Genomic DNA, 4,537 nt, shown 5'->3' on the forward strand with positions numbered 1-4,537 from the left:
TGGTTTATTTTTTTATCCATGCTATCTGATCTGATGCAATTCTTTTAGAAAATGTCATTAGAAAAAGAGTAAATTTCACAAAATCACAGATTTTGAGACAGACTTCTCAACAAGCGTTGACTTTTGCTAATTTGTCCGCAAAACAACATGTTTTGTGTCCAACTGTCTCGCTCCACCCAAAACAACGGTTTAAGCGCATTTGACGGTATTTCTTACATGTGGATCCCGCATGTCAGTTGTCACGTTTTTTTCATTAGACTCCTTGTCCTTTTTTTTTTTTTTCTCATCACCTCATCTTCTTCTGCCTTGAGCTGGGGATACTTCCCCTCCTGGACCGAGGTATTCATGGCGCTGGCCATGGGCAGCGTGAAGGTGGTGCCGCTGATGGCGTGGAGCTTCCTGGCCACGGACCCCCGGGGGGCGCACGCGGTGGCGCGGAGGGCGGCGGGGGGCTAGCGGCCACGCACGATCGAGGCGGGCGGCGCGGACGAGCAGCCGGGCGGTACGGGGTGCTGCGGCGCACGCGGCGGCCGGCAGGGCGGGCAGCGGGCTGCAGGTCGCAGGGCTAGCATGCTGTGGAGCGACGCCGTCTTTGTCGCCCTCCTCCAAATCTCCATTGCTCGATCTCTCTGCGCTTTGAGAAAAAAAATGAAAAATACAAGGAGTCTAATGAAAAAGAACGTGGCACCTAACATACGGGACCGTGGTTCCGTGAAATTTACTTAAAAAAAACACTCGCACAGATGCACCTACACCCTTTCACATTTTTATAAGCCTACGACGTACATCGCCGCTGAATCAAACAACTGTACGTGTGCTTACGAGGCACGGTCGCGGAAGCGCCCACAAAGCACGTCACGGTCGATCGATTCCGGTGGGTTGGGCACGAGGTCGGCATCATGCACGCTATCGTTCTCACAAGACTCCTGAGCCCTGTACGTGCGCATCGATCTACACGTCGTCACAATGGTGCATGTGTGGCCCATGGAATTCTGCGCCGCTAGCTGCGTGTCCACGAGCGTACGTAGATACGGTGCCCGCGCGCGCAAATAGCTACAGATCCCAGCCAAAACGAAGGGAATCTGCCTCTCCTACGTGCGTCGCTCGCACCGGAGGAGAGGAATCCGATCCGTCTCGCCGTCGATTTCCTGTCATCGGCCTGCAATTGAATAAAAAACAGTACGGGATGCCTCCACGTGTTGGTGAGATCCGCACAGGAATGGCGAATAATTGTGGCGGCAGCACCCGCATTTATCACGAAAACAACGCTACGGGAAGAGAGTGGCCGGCCACGGTCGATCTCAGTGTACCCGTAGGGCCGAGCAAGCGAGCCACACGATATATTCTCTGATAGGGAGGGTATATATCGGCGTCAGCAAGAGAGACAAGCTGGCTAGGGTAAATGAAACTAGTTTGTCACGATTTGCACGGTTTACCTACCGCGGCAGCATACACCAAGCCGGCGCGTGTGGATGCTCAGCCGGTGATGGATCGATATTCCGCGTGCGTATATATAATTGCAGATCGATCAAGGCACCTTCCGGCCGCTGTTTGTCTACACTGCCAGCGTGCTGCTCACTGTGCTGTGTAGAGGCCGAGCTGCAAATGGATGTATAGGTCGACCCCATTTGTGGGAGCGATTGGGCAGCCGGGTGAGCCGGTGTCTTGCTAGCTGTTTATGGCGACCCTCGTATATGCGTTTAAATCAGTGGGGGGAACAACGACCTTTAGGCCTTCTTCGAAATCCGTGGGATTCTTATGGGATTCTGAATCAGAGGATATTTTCCTGGATGTGACATTTGGTTTACATGATCGGCGATACCGAGTTCCTTAGGAAAACCGATTCCCGAGCCTGTTTCCAGCGGAATCTCAACATGAAGTCCGACCGCATGTAAAAATTCCTGACGCGGAACGACTGCGCGAAGTGCCCCGCGCGCGCTACTCTCGCGCCAACTCTCACGGCAAAAGTAATATATCTGGATCTTTCGCGAGGGCAAATAAAAGGAGAAAAAAAGGGAGGCACTCTGCCTCGTCTAGAAGGGGAGCAGCGACCGACGATAGCCACCAGATCCCGTCTACTGGTTTCTCCCCTCGCCCATCTCGTCTTCTCCGCCCGCGTCACTACGGCGAGGCTCGGCCATCTCGTCTTCTCCGGTTGCTCCAGGTCGTCCCTACAGCATGGCCATTTGTTCCTCTTTGCAGGTATGTCAGGTGTTCAGAGATCAGTCGATCTGATTCATCATTTTGTGGTTTCAGTCCCCTTGGGAGATTAATAGCAGAGTTTTTCTTTGTATCCCGAGCAGATCTGGTCATGCCTAGTTTTTGGCTTGGTCGGATCTGTTCTTTGGCTACCTGTTCGTCTTGTGCAGGTCTTCGTTCATAACATAACTGGTTGCTTAGTCAACTAGCTAGTCGTTAGTAATTTTTAGGTTGCTGCCTTCTTGTAGAAGAGAAGTACTTGACTCCATGGATTAATCTTTCTCAAGTAATCATGATTAGTTGGCTTTGGACAATAATTAGGAGATGTTAAATACAACCAGATGACAATTCCGAAGGTAGAACCAGTACACCAAGTAATCTTTCTCAAGCCGGAACCAATCAATCTCCATCTACTGTGTGTCCTAGTCATCTCTGAATGACTGAATGAGATTAATCTGGCGAGTGTACTGACGTGCTCCTACGTAGCAGTAATTAATCTGCAGCACCAATGTGTGATGCTTAGGTGCAGATGAAGAATATTAGCAATCAGTTGTGGTGATTATTTTGGTTGCAATAATACTGGTGTCTTATTACAGAATGCTAATCACCGGAGCTATGAGCAACAAGGCCATCGTTCACAATCGCAGGGACTAAGCGATTTTGAAGCTGATCGTGTGACTTCTCAGCCTTCTCAACAAATAGGTATTACTCTTGAAGGGTTAAATTTCTTGCATTAGTAATTTGGTACTGCAGACGAAGCGCATAATATATAGGTATTGCTCCAGTTTTAAATAAATTGGATTAGCGTGTTCTCCTACTTCCTTACAAGGACTAATATAGTTGAAATTGAGCAAGTTTCTACCTGCTTTAGGTACCGTAAGGCCTTGTCCTAGAGCTACATGGAGTCACCAAATGAAGCTATTTCTTATTCAACTCTTGAAAGATCATGATGTGCCTGGTTTTCGAAACCAAAATGCATGGAGTAAGGAAGCATGGACAAGTATTACTTCTCAATTGAATACCAAGTTTGTTGTGTCATTCACTGTTAACCAAGTCAAGCAAAAGGAGCAGGATTTAAAAAAAGATTATCGAAGTGTAAAAGACTTGTTAGCTGAAAGTGGTTTTGGATGGGATAGCGTGAGAATGATGGTAGATGCACCAGCAGATATTTGGGCCACATTTGCTGCTCGCAAGAACAGCAAGGATGCCCTCCAATGGCGAGACAAGTCTTTCCCATACTATGATGAATTGGTTCCACTCTACGACGGTTAGCGAAATATCCTTATAGCTTTGTGTTTTTTCAGCATGCTTTAGTCATGTTTTTCTTGATGCCAATCTAATTTTTATTGAACATATATGTAGGCCGTCATGCTGAAGGAAGGACTCGTCGTGGAATGGACTATTATGCAAGCAGGGCAAATAATGTGGTGATTTCTGTTGATGAACAGCCTGATGCTTATCAGTCTCCATCACCTACTTTACAAGGTGCCGGAGAATATGGTATGCATTTTTCTATTGAGGAAGAGACCGAGGATTTCATTGCGGATGCTGCCCATCGTTCATCAACACCTTTTCAACAAATGAAATCCACACCAAGCTCTGCACAAGCACGTACTGAGAAGCCTAACAACAGACGTGCAAAAAAACGAAAGAGAAGTACTGCTGAACCTCCCGAGGGATTTCATGAGAGATACCTAAAGCTGAAGCAGGAAGAAATAGACCGATTTGCAGCTATCGAGGAGAAGAAAGCTTCTATTGAGGAGAAGAAAGCAGAGGATCCCTACAGCATTAACAAGTGTATTATAACTCTTGAAGGGTTAGATGGTCTATAAGTGAGTGACATTTTGTTGGCGTCAGATATCTGCCAAGCAAAAGATCATTGGGAAGTTTTCTTATCATTTTCTAGTGATGAACTACGGTTGGCTTGGATTAAAAGGGAGATTACACGTAGCAACACAAATTATCAGTGCTAGAACCTGCATATCTCATGGTGTCATGTGATGATTAGCATATAGTTTGGTCATTTGGTGGTTAGGATATTTTGGTATGCCGTGAGGTAGTAGTAGAACCTGCATATCTCATGGTGTCATGTGGTGGTTAGCATATATTTTGGCCATTTGGTGGTTAGTATATTTTGGTAGGCCGAGTCCAACTAACATCAATGGTAATATTTTGTATAAGCTTATCTCTGTTGCAGCCATGGTAAGGAACAAGGAAAAATATATTAAGACTACTATATTATGGATTAGAACTTTAATATTCCAAGTTACATCAGCGGTAATACAACTTGGGAGCCTTCTCACTATCTTTATCTTGAATTTATATGTGATACATACTG

The 4,537-nt window shown here is 46.6% G+C and overlaps 1 pseudogene; it reads left to right on the plus strand.

Moving 5' to 3' along the window:
- The first annotated feature begins 2,178 nt into the window (after nt 1–2,178).
- On the plus strand, nt 2,179–4,172 carry LOC100834931 (annotated as a pseudogene).
- The last annotated feature ends 365 nt before the right edge of the window (nt 4,173–4,537 follow it).

Source organism: Brachypodium distachyon, chromosome 3 (assembly GCF_000005505.3).
Source record: "Brachypodium distachyon strain Bd21 chromosome 3, Brachypodium_distachyon_v3.0, whole genome shotgun sequence".
In the NCBI taxonomy this organism is placed as follows: domain Eukaryota; kingdom Viridiplantae; phylum Streptophyta; class Magnoliopsida; order Poales; family Poaceae; genus Brachypodium; species Brachypodium distachyon.